Source organism: Ovis canadensis, chromosome 25 (assembly GCF_042477335.2).
Source record: "Ovis canadensis isolate MfBH-ARS-UI-01 breed Bighorn chromosome 25, ARS-UI_OviCan_v2, whole genome shotgun sequence".
In the NCBI taxonomy this organism is placed as follows: Eukaryota; Metazoa; Chordata; class Mammalia; order Artiodactyla; family Bovidae; genus Ovis; species Ovis canadensis.
The window spans coordinates 50,001,518-50,016,219 of NC_091269.1; the positions used below are offsets into that span (position 1 = coordinate 50,001,518).

The window sequence follows — 14,702 nt, forward strand, 5'->3', positions numbered from 1 at the left end:
TGGAAGCTGTTGAGGAAATTGGGAAATGATCCTGTTTAGGTACTGAATTCTGCAAGTGATATATTTTTTTTAATTAACTGAAGTTTCATTCATATTAGTAATAGAGTCACAGTGTTATGGAATGTTGAAATTCTTCCTTCTGCTCATAAGGAAACCAAGGCACAGAGGCAAAGTACCTTCTCGGTGGTTTGTTATGTTTTCTAACACTTTCTTAAAAACTTCTCACTTCTCACTCTGCACATCCATTCTCCTCTTGAGCTCTTTGATCATCTTTACGATCATTACTCTGAACTCCTTCTCGGGTAGATTGCCTATCCCCACTTCACTTTGTTCTGGGATTTTATCTTGTTCCTTTTGTTCCTTCTTCTGCCACCTCTACTTGTCTGAGTTGCTATTAGTATTTTTATGTATGTGGTAGGTTAGTTATGTTTCTTGACCTTGGAGAAGTGACCTCGGTAGGAGGCATCTTATGCATCATAACTCTGCACTCGCCTCTCATCACCCAAGCTGCATGCTCTAGGGCAGGGGTCCTCAACCTCTGGGCAGTGGATTGGTACCTCCTGTCAGGTCAGCAGTAGCATTAGATTAGAATTAAAGTGCACAATAAATGCCAGATCCCAGGGTTAGTACCAGACTACTGGCAGGCAGAGCTGGTTCCTGGAGTCTGGCTGCAGGGCCCAGGGATCCCAAAGTCATGTCAGATTTTGGTGGGAGTGCCAGTTCTTGACACAGTTGCATAGAGGATTCATGGTGTCATGAAAGTCATGTTGGCCTGTTAACGGGTAGGGCCAGGCCCCAGGTGGTTCCCAGGAGAGGTCTAACCCACAGTGCCAGTCTTACTTTTCTTGCTTCCTGGCCTGCCTCCTCCTTGTGGTTGAGGCTGGCCTAGAGACTTCTGTAGGCTTCCTGACGGGTGGGGCCAATGTCTGTCCATTGGTGGGTGGAGCTTGGTTTTGGTTCACTAGTGGGCTGGACCCATGTATATGCACACATCTAGGGGCAGGTGTGGGCTCTTTATTGTTTAGCCTGTTGGCTGATGGGTGAGGCAGAGTCCTCACTCACTTAGTTGTTCAGACTGCAGTGACCCAGCACTGGCACCTGGAGGCTGTTTGGTGGTGCCAGGCCTTGGCGCTAAGGAGCCAAAATGTTAGTTTCCAGTAGCAGCAGTGTTCATGCAGCTGAATGGCCCCCAACATGCCTGACACCAGTGTGCACATCCACAGCCACCCTGCCTCTCCAGGAGACTCTCCGCAACCAGCAGGTAGGTCTGACCCAGGTTCCTATCAGATTACTGCTCTCACCCTTGTCCCCATGCCTGTGAGAGTTTGCATGTGTTATTTAAGAGTGAAGACTATTTCCTCTAGTCTTGTGAGCTCCCCAAATTAAGGCCCACTGGCTTTCAAAGCCAGAGGCTCTTGGGGCTCATGGAAAGTGCCTTCTTGTCCTTGCTATTCCCAAAACTAGAGCCCACGTCTTCTGGCTCCTGCTCTGAGCACTTTTCTCAATTGTTTTGTAAGGTGTGGGCAGGCCCTGGGTGCCAGTTTTTCTGCAGAGCCCAGCACAGCCCTGGACAAACAGAAAGGCTATGTTGGACCTTGCCATGTGATCAGGTATTTGATGCAAAGCCTCTGCAAAGAAGGCTTCTCATTTTCCTTCCACACCCCAACTGCTTAAGACACCTGATCGTTTCAGCATAGCTTCCCTGCAGCTCAGTCCTTGCGTCTGGAAAACCTGTTCTCCCTTTCTGAGACTGCCTTCCTACGAGCTTGTCATTCACTTTTACTTTGCTTCTGGTGCCTGAGCAGTATCTGGTGGTGGTGAAGGGCCTGGACTTTAGAATCAAGCCAGCCTACGTTCAGCACTCTCAGTTTAGCTCTGAGACCTCTGGCAGGTTCTCTGAGTGCTCTCAGTCTTGAACCTTTCATCTGTAAAATGTGGGTAGCAATGTCTACGTGTTTGTGGCGTGGGGAGGGGTAAGTGAGAATGACAGAAGATGATGTTTTAAATTGAATTAAGTTAGATGAAGTATGAGGAATGCCAGGCTCATGTGAAGTGCTCAGAATCTGACAGCTGTTAATTATAATGTGCATCCATATCATATGAGTGGTGGAGGCAGTAGGTGACAGAATTCAGTGCCCAAAAGCTATATATTTAAAGATGCCTCATTCTTTTTTTAAATCCTTTTTCCCGATATCTAGTATTCCATGTTGCCAATGAATTTTTCTCATATCATCTTGAGCTAAGAGTTGGGAATTCGGTACCATCCGTCATTTTTCCACAGTGACCGAGCATCTGCTCTATCAATCAAAGTGATGGACAATGGACCCCCTGCCTCAGCCTGCTTTCTTTGCAAAGCTGTGTTTGCTGGATGAAGGGTAGTTTACAGATTCTGTGATCTGAGGGTTCTAGGAGTGAGATATGACATTTGTCAGAGGTATGGGAGGGAGTTTGTCTGAAGGTCTCCCCTGAAGGCACAACAGGCTCCCTTGTCTCCCTCTGGAGAGACTTGCAGTCCAAACAGCAATGTACTTATGCCTCCACAGATATGGAGTTCCCATGCTGATAGCAAGAGTGGGGCAGTGGGGGCTTTTCAGTGGCAAAAAGAGGAAAGCCCTCCTTTTGCTGAGCCTGCATTTCCATGACAACACCCCATCCTTCCATGGGTCATCTATGGACTAACCACTTGAAAGCCATTCCTGTTCTCTAGTCAGACCTTGGGGCCAGGACTTCCGCTGGCTGCAGAGCCCAGGGGTCGTGACAGCCCTAATCGGAATAGCAAAGAAATATCACTTAGAAGACATCACCAAACACAGGAAATAAGCTATTCTAATAAATAGTGACCTTTACCTTTTTATGTAATTTTGTATTTCCACTTGAATAATGTGAGCTCCATGAGAACAAGGATCCCCACCCTGCCTTGCACTGATTTTACATCCATAGTACCAGGTATAGTAGCCATTCAGTAAATATTTATTGAGCAAATGCTTTTCAGGTGTCCAGAGGTGGCCTTCCAACACTGAAGAGTGTATCATATGCTCAGTACTGCTTTGTACACCTTACACAACGTAATATCTTCATGCCTCAGTTCCCTCATCAGTAAAATGGGTATAATTTTAGGAACGAGAGTTACTGTCACATGTTATAAATTAAGTAACTTCTGGGTCACAGGGCTAACAAATGATGAATCCAGGCAATCCAGATCTTGAGTCTAGGGGCTGAGCTGACAAGGTCGTAGAGTTACCTTCTTGGAGAAGTCCGTCTGGGCCTGCTACCCTCGTAGGTGCTTATGTTTCCTCGCCTTACACAATGGGCTCTGATAAAATAACATTTAAATGGCTTGGTAGAGTGGAAATGGGTACCAGATTACAAACTTGAGGGAGGAAGTTAATGCCAGCCTTGCCATGTGGCAGTCCTATTGAGGGAAACTCCAGATCATAACTAATCCAGGGCTTGTCCCTCTTCTCCAAAGCACACTTCTCTCATCCATCACAGACACAAGTTCTGAGCTAGACTAAGCTCCGCCAGGACAAGGGCTAAGTCTGTCTCATCCATCCTATAGCTTCCTTGCCCAAAAGAGTACCTGACCATACCTGTGGCCATAAACAAGTTTGTGGAATGAATGAATGATGAGATTACTATGTGATGGGTAAGGGTTTTTTTTTAAAACAAAGAGCATTGAGTGTAACTGTCCAGGGTTCAGGGAGGAAAAAAAAAAAAAAAAAAGCCAGTAGACATAGTTTTCTTTTCTGGGGATTCAAGTTTTGAATCAGATCCCAGAACTCAGATTCCAGAAGAGATGACAAAAATAATTATCTTTAAAACTCATATTGTATACTGTGACTTTTCCTTGGAAATATTCAGTACACAATTTTGAGGATGCCAGTTGGGAGGGAGGATTTTCTTTTTCCCTAATAAAACAGTACAGACCACTTCAATTATCCTGGGAAAAGAGACGTTTGTTCTTCCCTCTGCCTGTCTGTGACTGGTCTTTGCCTTCCTCCTGAGGAACTATGGGAAAGAATGGGATGTGTCTGCTTCTTTCCTTTCCTCTAATAAAGTTTGTCATTTACTGAGAACTAAAGTGCTGTCCTCTTCCCTGCATGATCCGCGCCCAGCCAGCCTCTCCAAGTTGCACCTCTGAGCCACCAGTGAGGAATGAAGCCCCACAGCCTCCCCTCTGCCTGGAGCCTTCTCCGTGTTTGTGTCCGCGCAGGCCAACACGCTTAGCCGAAAGGGAAAGATCTCTGTTTCATGGCCCCTTAACCAGGCCCTCCTGGTTGTTTTCTGGCTCTCTGCAGATGGCAACAGCTGAGATCAAAGTTGGCCTTTTTCTTCTTTGGGGATCTAGGGAGATACAGAACCCACCACAGCTAGCTGTCTCGGATGAGGGGGACGAGGGGGCCATCCCAGCATAGAGATACTGTTCAGTCTTGCTGAAGCGAAGGTGGCAGCCATGATGTGCTCACAGCACATAAGTGCCCGAGGGACAGGAGTCCTTATCTGTTGACTTTACTGATGTACCCTGCTGCTGCTGCTGCTGCTGAGTCGCTTCAGTCGTGTCCAACTCTGTGCGACCCCAGAGACGGCAGCCCACCAGACTCCCCCATCCCTGGGATTCTCCAGGCAAGAACACTGGAGTGGGTTGCCATGTCCTTCTCCAATGCATGAAAGTGAAAAGTGAAAGTGAAGTTGCTCAGTCGTGTCTGACCCTCAGCGACCCCATGGACTGCAGCCTACCAGGCTCCTCCGCCCATAGGATTTTCCAGGCAAGAGCACTGGAGTGGGGTGCCATTGCCTTCTCTGTGTTTCTAGCATCCAATAAAGTTATAACCAGTCACTCTGGCACAGTGACTAAAATGCTGCCTCTGGAGCCAGGAGAGCTTGGTTAGAATTCCAGTTCTGCTATTTGCTAACGGTAAAGACTTGGCCAGTTTCTAAGATCATGCTTTTGTTTTCTTTTTTTGTAAAGTGATAATATTAACAGTATTACTTCATAGAAGTTGTGAGGCTTTTAATGAATTAATACACATAAAGCACTTAATGGGCTTTATAGATGGCACCAGTGGTCAAGAACCTGCCTGCCAATGGAGAAGACATAAACACAGGTTTAGTCCCTGGGTCAGGAAGGTCCCCTGGAGGTGGGCATGGCAGCCCATCTTGCCTGGAGCATCCCATGAACACAGGAGCCAGGCTGGCTATAGTCCACGGGGTTGCACAGTGTCGGGCACGACTGAAGCAACTTAGCGTGTATGCACAAAAGCACTTAGAATGCCTTTCACATGCTTTGTGAAAATGAAGCACTCAGTAGATACTCACTTTTATTTTTTAATTAAGAGTGGTACTTATTTTAGAATCTATTTTTATTTTTAAAAATGTACTTGTTTTTTGCTTGTTTCCAATTCCAGCAGTCTTTTACCAATAGTAACCTTTGCTTTTTTCTTTGGGAGCTCATCTCACCCTAAATTCTAAATCTCAGTGTTTCTAGTTTTCCCAGAGCTCCATCCACCCTTTCCTTCCCCAGTGCAGTGGATTTATGAATCAGGTCTGGTCAGTAATTTCCCTGGTTCCATGATTGGGTCAGAGATGTATACCTGACCTTACTATAGGCAGAAAAGTCGTTTGAAGCTTTTGTTGGGATTCCTGGGACAAAGGAGGAGACCTTTCTATACCTAACTGATCTGCAAAGATTTGACTCACTCTAGTTGTCCCACCTCCAGAAAGTTAGAGAGTGTTGAAAGCATCAACAAAGAAGAGCTGGACCAAGAGATAGAGAGGAGAAAGCTGGGGCCTTGATGACTTTGTTTGAGTCCTGATCAGCCTGTGCCAGGAGCCAGCAACATTCTTGGACATTTCCTTTTATGGAGTCCTGTTCAGATGATGATGGCTGCATAACAGTTGATCCTCAGTGTAGTAGTTTAGCCAGTAGAAGACTGTATTTTGCTCATGAATCTGCAATTTGGGGAGGGTTCAGCAGGGATACCTCAGATCTCCTCCACGAGGCGTCAAAGGTGGTAGTCCTTTGGGCTGGGGACCAGGGCATCTGAGGGCATTATGACTGATGCTGGCAATCAGCAGTGGGGTGGGGAATCAGCTCCTTTCTATATGGTTCCCTTCCTGTGTGTTTTCCTCATGAGTTAGTCTGGGCTCCCATCATCAGGTTCAGTTCAGTTCAGTCATTCAGTCGTGTCCCAACTCTTGGTGACCCCACGGACTGTAGCACGCCAGGCTTCCCTGTCCATCACCAACTCCAGGAGCTTGCTCAAACTCATGTCCATTGAGTCGGTGATGCCATCCAACCATCTCATCCTCTGTCGTCCCGTTTTCCTCCTGCCTTCAGTCTTCCCCAGCATCAGGGTCTTTTCAAATAAGTCAGTTCTTTACATCAGGTGGCCAAAGTACTGGACTTTCAGCTTCAACATCAGTCCTTCTGATGAATATTCAGAACTGATTTCCCATCATGGTGACAGCTTTTCCCCAAGTGAGCGTCCATCTCTTACACCCAATGAAAGAGAGAACCGGGCAAAAACTTCATCCTTTTAATAGAAAGTCACTTAGCACCAGTTCTGTCATCTTGCTTTTTTGGAATATTCACAAAGCAATTTAGATTCAAAAGGAGGGGAAGGGCAATGTTCTGGAAAAGCATGTGGGACGGGAAATATATAACTGGCCATTTCTGGAAAATATTTGTGTCATAAGTCCTTCTTGATAAAGTTTGTTTTTTCCTTTAATCAAACCACAATGTTTATCATCTTCTGCTCCACATTTTGTTTAAGAAGAAAAGGAATATTGGGTTGTAGGAAAACCCAACAAGACTGGCATCTAAATAGATTTATTCAACTACTTATTCAACTTTTCCAGTCAAGGCAGGCTTACTCTGCAAGCCTTACAGCATGGCACCCAGGATATATTTGTGCAGACATTCTAAGCCTCTCAAAACATTTCCATACCCATGAAATATCTTGGCCCATCCAATAAGGCTGCTGCTGCTGCTAAGTCACCTCAGTTGTGTCTGACTCTGTGCAAGCCCATAGACGGCAGCCCACCAGGCTCTGCCATCCCTGGGATTCTCCAGGCAAGAACACTGGAGTGGGTTGCCATTTCCTTCTCCAATGCATGAAAGTGAAAAGGGAAAGTGAAGTTGCTCAGTCGTGTCCAACTCTTAGCGACCCCATGGGCTGCAGCCTACCAGGCTCCTCCATCCATGGGATTTTCCAGGCAAGAGTACTGGAGTGGGTTGCCATTGCCTTCTCTGATCCAGTAAGGAGGTGCAGGTATAGTTGATTTTGAGTCACCCAGTTTAAAGATGAATAGAATTTGATAGCTAGAGGGAGAAATCACAATACTGTATAGTAGACTGTAATGAGTTTAATAGACACCTACATAAAATTGCTATAGGCTCATAGATATTTGGGGAAAGTTAGGATGAAACGAAATGAAAGAAGCATGTCTTTTTAATTTTTAGACTGACTTTCAAAGTCCTTAACATGTCATTCACCACCAGGGACTAAAGCACAGACTATTCTGAGCCAGTTGGACCCTGGAACGTTGTCTTCTAAGACCCTCTTGCTCAATTCTGATGTTCCTAGGAATGTTATTTGAGAAATGATGGCATTGCTAAAATCTTGGAGGCAACTACAAACCTTTTGAATTATTTTTCCTACTTGGTTTTTTTTTTAAATAAGATTTTTTTATTATTATTTTCTCCAGCCTATTAAATTTCATAGATTTTGTATAAACACTCCACAAATGGTGTCCATATGAGAATGACATCTTCTGATTTATTTGGGGGAGTGACTGCTGTCTTCCTGGGTGGGATAATGTCTTTCATCTGTAGAATGTGAGACTGTATGGTGTGTGGTAACACTGACATGCCATTGAGCAAGATAAGTCTTTCTGCCACCAAGAGAAGTGCCTTTTCCCAATTCAGAGGGGTTCTAATTCTTTTTGACAGTCTCATGGGCGCACTGTGTCTGGTATATATTTCCCGACTCTGGAAACTAGATCTCATCCTTCAAACCGGGACTTCTTTTTAAAGACAACACTATGAGCCGACCAACAAATAGTGGATATCCCCTTGTCTTTCATGGCAGTGTTGCTTTGCTAACACACATTTGTTGTTCTCTAGTTTTTGTTTGCTTGGAACTTGGCCTTGTTGTGATTGGTTCTCCTAAGCAGAAAGGAGGGTAAAACAATTCTCGAAATGTTGGCTTCCTTTCAACTCTCTTCACTTCCCAGTGAAGTTCCCTCGTACTTGCTGCCCTCTGAGCATTCTTATCAGGAAACTCCTCTGTGGTTTCATGTGGCATTCGGTACCTATTGTCAAATATTTACAGACTGCCAGCACTCAATGCGTGACATGGAACGGATCCCAGCTAGATCAGTCTAGTGAGCATCTACCCAACTATTTACAATTCTTTTGTTGTGGGTTTCTGATGGAGAGAATATTACAAACAGCAGGAGGAAATCTTATCCACCAGCTGACACTGAAGTGTTACGTTGTTCCGGATATCTCTCTCTTTAAGAGAAAACTCAGCCCAGTAATACAGAGGTCTTTAGAAAAGAGACTATGGTTCTTAATTAGATCTCCTGGGTGATGATAATTGAAAAGGACAAGGAAGTAAACAATGGGCAGGGAGGGATGATGTTTGAGTCCAGCATTGCTCAAACTATTTACAATTAGCATCCATTCTGGAGAATATTAATAGTCATTAGTTGAAAGAGAAAGAGGTTGTTTTAGTCAGATGAATTTTTTAAAACTGCCATTAAGAAAACTTTCTAGTACAGGACTGAGCAAAACCCTTAACAGTGGTCCCTAATCTTATTGAAACCAAGGACTGCTTTCCTGGAAGACAGTTTTCTCATGCATTCGGGATGAGGATATTTTGGGGATTATTTTGGGATATTTTTGGATGATTCAAGCATGTTACACAAGAGAAGACTCTACACATGGACATCACCAGATGGTCAACACCAAAACCAGATTGATTATATTCTTTGCAGCCAAAGATGGAGAAGCTCTATACAGTCAGCAAAAATAAGACCAGGAGCTTACTGTGGCTCAGATCATGAGCTCCTTATTGCCAAATTTAGACTTAAATTGGAAAAAGTAGGGAAAACCACTAGACCATTCAGGTATGACCTAAATCATATCCCTTGATTATACAGTGGAAGTGAGAAATAGATTTAAGGGACTAGAACTGATAGATAGAGTGCCTGATGAACTATGGACTGAGATTTGTGGCATTGTACAGGAGACAGGGATCAAGACCATCCTCATGGAAAAGAAATGCAAAAAAAAGCAAAATGGCTCTCTGGAGAGGCCTTACAGATAGCTGTGAAAAGAAGAGAAGTGGAAAGCAAAGGAGAAAAGGAAAGATATAGGCATCTGAATACAGATGCAAAGAATAGCTAGAAGAGATAAGAAAGCCTTCCTCATTGATCAGTGCAAAGAATTAGAGGAAAACAACAGAATGGGAAAGACTAGAGACCTCTTCAAGAAAATTAGAGATACCAAGGGAACATTTCATGCAAAGATGGGCTCAATAAAGGACAGAAATGGTCTGGACCTAACAGAAGCAGAAGATATTAAGAAGAGGTGGCAAGAATACACAGAAGAACTGTACAAAAAAGATCTTCACGACTCAGATAATCACGATGAGAGAGATCACCTAGAGCCAGAGATCCTGGAATGTGAAGTCAAGTGGGCCTTAGAAAGCATCACTATGAACAAAGCTAGTGGAGGTGATGGAATTCCAGTTGAGCTATTTCAAATCCTGAAGATGATGCTGTGAAAGTGCTACATTCAAGATGCCAGCAAATTTGGGAAACTCAGCAGTGGCCACAGGACTGGAAAAGGTCAGTTTTCATTCCAATCCCAAAGAAAGGCAATGCCAAAGAATGCTTAAACTACCGCACAGTTGTATTCATCTCACATGCTAGTAAAGTAATGCTCAAAATTCTCCAAGCCAGGCTTCAGCAATATGTGAACCATGAACTTCCAGATGTTCAAGCTGGTTTTAGAAAAGGCAGAGGGGCCAGAGATCAAATTGCCAACATCCGCTGGATCATGGAAAAAGCAAGAGAGTTCCAGAAAAACATCTATTTCTGCTTTATTGACTATGCTAAAGCCTTTGACTGTGTGGATCACAATAAACTGTGGAAAATTCTGAAAGAGATGGGAATACCAGACCACCTGACCTGCCTCTAGAGAAACCTGTATGCAGGTCAGGAAGCAACAGTTAGAACTGGACATGGAACAATAGACTGGTTCCCAATAGGAAAAGGAGTGCATCAAGGCTGTATATTATCTCCCTGCTTCTTTAACTTATATACAGAGTACATCATGAGAAACGTTGGGCTGGATGCAGCACAAGCTGGAATCAAGATTGCTGGGAGAAATATCAATAACCTCAGATATGCAGATGACACCACCCTTATGGCAGAAAGTGAAGAGGAACTAAAGAGCCTCTTGATGAAAGTAAAAGAGGAGAGTGAAAAGGTTGGCTTAAAGCTCAACATTCAGAAAATGAAGATCATGGCATCTGATCCCATCACTTCATGGGAAATAGATGGGGAAACAGTGTCAGACTTTATTTTTGGGGGCTCCAAAATCACTGCAGATGATGACTGTAGCCATGAAATTAAAAGACACTTTCTCCTTGGAAGCAAAGTTCTGACCAACCTAGATAGTATATTCAAAAGCAGAGACATTACTTTGCCAACAAAGGTCCATCTAGTCAAGGCTATGGTGTTTCCTGTGGTCATGTATGGATGTGAGTTGGACTGTGAAGAAAGCTGAGTACCGAAGAATTGATGCTTTTGAACTATGGTGTTGGAGAAGACTCTTGAGAGCCTTGGACTGCAAGGAGATCCAACCAGTCCATTCTAAAAGAGATCAGCCCTGGGTGTTCTTTGGAAGGAATGATGCTAAAGCTGAAACTCCAGTACTTTGGCCACCTCATGCGAAGAGTTGACTCATTGGAAAAGACTCTGATGCTGGGAGGGATTGGAGGCAGGAGGTGAAGAGGATGACAGATGATGAGATGGCTGGATGGCATCGCAGACTCGATGGATGTGAGTCTGAGTGAACTCTGGGAGTTAGTGATGGACAGGGAGGCCTGGCGTGCTGCGATTCATGGGGTCACAAAGAGTCGGACACGACTGAGCGACTGAACTGAACTGAAGCATATGACATTCATTATGCACCTTATTTCTATTATTATTACATCAGCTCCACCTCAGATCATCAGACATTAGATCCTGGAGGTTGGTGACACCTGCCTTGATACATTAATGTGTTTATGCATCTCCAAAAGGATGTAGTCCAAAAGGACAGTGTTCTAGACATTTCACATGAATTTATTTAAATCTTCACAATTCCATGAAATAGGTAATATTACTATAACTCATTTTAGAAATGGGAAAGGCAGGGCACAAAGATAGGACAATTCTTGCCCAGAATCACTCAGCAAATGGGTAGTGGAATTAGAAATTAAACCCAGGCCATCTCACTCCAGAGCTATGGCTTTGACCCGCTATGTGCTGTGTGTGTTCACCCACTCAGCCATGTCAGACTCTTTGTGACCCCATGGACTGTAGCCTGCCAGGCTCCTCTGTCCATGAAATTTCCTAGGTAAGAATACTGGAGTGGGTTGCCATTTCCTCCTCCAGGGGAACTTTCCCACCTAGGAATCGAACACGTGTCTCCTGTGTCAGTGAGCGAATTCTTTACCGCTGCGCCACTTGGGAAGCCATACTGATTTTATGAATATTGAAGAGTGTGAATGCACCATAAGAGTTACTTCAAGGAAATGAAAAAGCATCTCCCTTAAAATGGTTCTGCAGCATGTGTCAAGGAAAGAATCGGATGGAAAAATACCTGTACTTTTTCATGTGATAATCACATTCCTGACTCTTTCTAGTGATACCAGCTTCTCCCACTTACATCATGTCCTTAAGTGTGCAATGAATGGCTTATGAGAGCACGTGTGAATCCTGGCTCTGTATCAGGTGTCTCCTTACTGACCTTGGAAAAGGTCCTGTTGCTTAAGATGTTCTTAAATTATATTCCAAAGTTTCATGTGCTTTTTAAAAGATAATAGACTTTGTTAAAGCTGACTTAGGTTTTCCGAAAAATTAAGCACGAAGTATTTACAATTCCCATGCACCCCCTTCTTCCCACTCCCATAACCAGTTTTTCCCATTATTAACATTGCTGTCATACATTTATTAGAATTGATGAACCAATATCGATATATTATTATTAATTAAAGGCTATAATTTACATTATGGCTCACCTTTTGTGTTCTGTAGGTTTTGACAAATGATCAATGTCATGTATCCACCTTTAAATATTATGCAGAATAGTTTCACCACCCTAAAAATCCCTTTCTTCAATTGTTAACCCTTCTCTCCCTAGATCCAAGCCCCTGGTACTATCTTTGCCAGAATGGCATATAGTTGGAATGATATAGTATGTTGCCTTTATAGATTGTATATAAATTTAAGATTTCTCCATGGCTTTCACAGAATGGTAGTTCATTTCTTTTTATTACTGAATGACATTCCATTATATGGGTATACCATAGTTTCTTGATCCATTGACCTTTTGAAGGGCATCTTGGTGCTTCCAAGTTTTGTCTATTTGAGAATAGCTGCCATAAACATCCATGCAAAGGTTTTTCAACTCATTTGGGTAAATAACTAAAAGTGTGATGATAAAATCATATAGGAAACTGTGAGGCTTCCAGATCACCTTCCAAAGTGATTGTACTATTTTGCATTTCCATCAGGAATGAATGAGAGTTCCAGTTTCTCTACACCCTTGGCAGTATTTGATGATGTCAGTGTCTTAGGTTTCAGCTAGTCAGGTAGGTGTGTTGTAAAGGATGCTGTGATGCTGGGAAAGATTGAGGGCAGGAGGAGAGGGAGACAACAGAGGATGAGATGGTTGGATGGCATCACCAACTTGATGGACATGGGTTTCGGTAGACTCCGGGAGTTAGTGATGGACAGGGAGGCCTGGCGTGCTGCAGTTCATGGGATCACAGAGTCAGACATGACTGAGTGACTGAACTGAATTGAACATCTCACTGTTTTAATATGCATTTCCCCAGATGCTGAACATCTTTCATGTGCTTGTTTGTTATCTGCCTACCTTTACTGAGGTCTATTCAGATCGTTTACCCATTTTTAAATTGGGCTGCTTTCTTACTGAGTTTTAAGAGTTTTTTGTATGTATTGGTTACGAGTCCTTTATCAGACTTGTGTTTTGAAAGTATTTTCTCCAAGTCTGTGGCTTGACTTTTCATTCTGTTAATAGTTTCCTTCATGGAGAAGATTTTTTAAAGTTTTTTTTTTTTTTAGTTTTTATTTTTTTAATTTTAAAATCTTTAATTCTTACATGTGTTCCCAAACATGAACCCCCCTTCCACCTCCCTCCCCATAACATCTCTCTGGGTCATCCCCATGCACCAGCCCCAAGCATGCTGTATCCTGCATCAGACATAGACTGGCGATTCAATTCTTACATGATAGTATACATGTTAGAATGCCATTCTCCCAAATCATCCCACCCTCTCCCTCTCCCTCTGAGTCCAAAAGTCTATTATACACAGCTGTGTCTTTTTTCCTGTCTTGCATACAGGGTCGTCATTGCCATCTTTCTAAATTCCATATATATGTGTTAGTATACTGTATTGGTGTTTTTCTTTCTGGCTTACTTCACTCTGTATAATCAGCTCCAGTTTCATCCATCTCATCAGAACTGATTCAAATTAATTCTTTTTAACGGCTGAGTAATACTCCATTGTGTATATGTACCACAGCTTTCTTATCCATTCATCTGCTGATGGACATCTAGGTTGTTTCCATGTCCTGGCTATTATAAACAGTGCTGTGATGAACATTGGGGTACATGTGTCTCTTTCAATTCTGGTTTCCTTGGTGTGTATGCCCAGCCGTGGGATTGCTGGGTCATAAGGTAGTTTTATTTGCAATTTTTTAAGGAATCTCCACACTGTTCTCCATAGTGGCTGTACTAGTTTGCACTCCCACCAACAGTGTAGGAGGGTTCCCTTTTCTCCACACCCTCTCCAGCATTTATTGCTTGCAGATTTTTGGATCGCAGACATTCTGACTGGTGTGAAGTGGTACCTCGTTGTGGTTTTGATTTGCATTTCTCTGATAATGAGTGATGCTGAGCATCTTTTCATGTGTTTGTTAGCCATCCGTATGTCTTCTTTGGAGAAATGTCTATTTAGTTCTTTGGCCCATTTTTCGATTGGGTTGTGTATTTTTCTGGAAGTGAGCTGCATAAGTTGCTTGTATATTTTTGAGATTAGTTGTTTGTCAGTTGCTTCATTTGCTATTATTTTCCCCCATTCAGAAGGCTGTCTTTTCACCTTGCTTATATTTTCCTTTGTTGTGCAGAAGCTTTTAATTTTAATTAGATCCCATTTGTTTATTTTTGCTTTTATTACCAGAATTCTGGGAGGTGGATCATAGAGGATCCTGCTGTGATTTATGTCAGAGAGTGTTTTGCCTATGTTCTCCTCTAGGAGTTTTATAGTTTCTGGTCTTACATTTAGATCTTTAATCCATTTTGAGTTTATTTTTGTGTGCAGTGTTAGAAAGTGATCTAGTTTGATTCTTTTACAAGTGGTTGACCAGTTTTCCCAGCACCACTTGTTAAAGAGATTGTC

General features: G+C 43.1%; 1 protein-coding gene across 3 annotated transcripts in view; it reads left to right on the forward strand.

The window, feature by feature from the left end:
- Window positions 1-14,702, forward strand: part of LRMDA (leucine rich melanocyte differentiation associated) — a 1,405,312-nt gene that overhangs the window by 1,287,028 nt on the left and 103,582 nt on the right. The window lies entirely within an intron of this gene.